The sequence below is a fragment of the Sodiomyces alcalophilus genome (genome assembly GCF_042370955.1).
Source record: "Sodiomyces alcalophilus JCM 7366 unplaced genomic scaffold ACRALscaffold_9, whole genome shotgun sequence".
NCBI classification, from domain to species: domain Eukaryota; kingdom Fungi; phylum Ascomycota; class Sordariomycetes; order Glomerellales; family Plectosphaerellaceae; genus Sodiomyces; species Sodiomyces alcalophilus.
In genome coordinates, this window is record NW_027263540.1 from 1,413,777 (window position 1) to 1,414,252 (window position 476).

Consider the following 476-nt stretch of genomic DNA (forward strand, 5'->3'; position numbering starts at 1 on the left):
AGCCCCAAAGCCCCCCCCCCCCCCCCCCCCTCCTCCTCTAGAAATAGCCGCGTATAGGGCACGATAGCTTCGAATAGAGGATATACGGTCCCGTATAGGGAGGTTATCGATAAAGTATATAACGATAGCTATAAAAATACTAAGGCTTTATAGATAATACGCGATTTTCGCGTAGGTTCACGCCTATTACCTAACGCCTAACTATATACTAACGATATACAGGTAAAACGCGACCTTATCCTTAAAGAGGATAAATAACTTAACCTTAAGCGCCCGGCTAACCGCGAGGCTATGATAATAACGCTAGTCAGCTTGTATACTAAGGATTATAAGTAGTGTAATAATAAAGATAGAGTATTCGCTGCCTGCTATACCGTGCCGGGTATAGCTAGCGGTAGTTATAATAACTGCTATTATAACTCTAAGGGCAAAAAATATTCGTACCGCCCCGCCGCCACCACTACGCCTTATAAGGG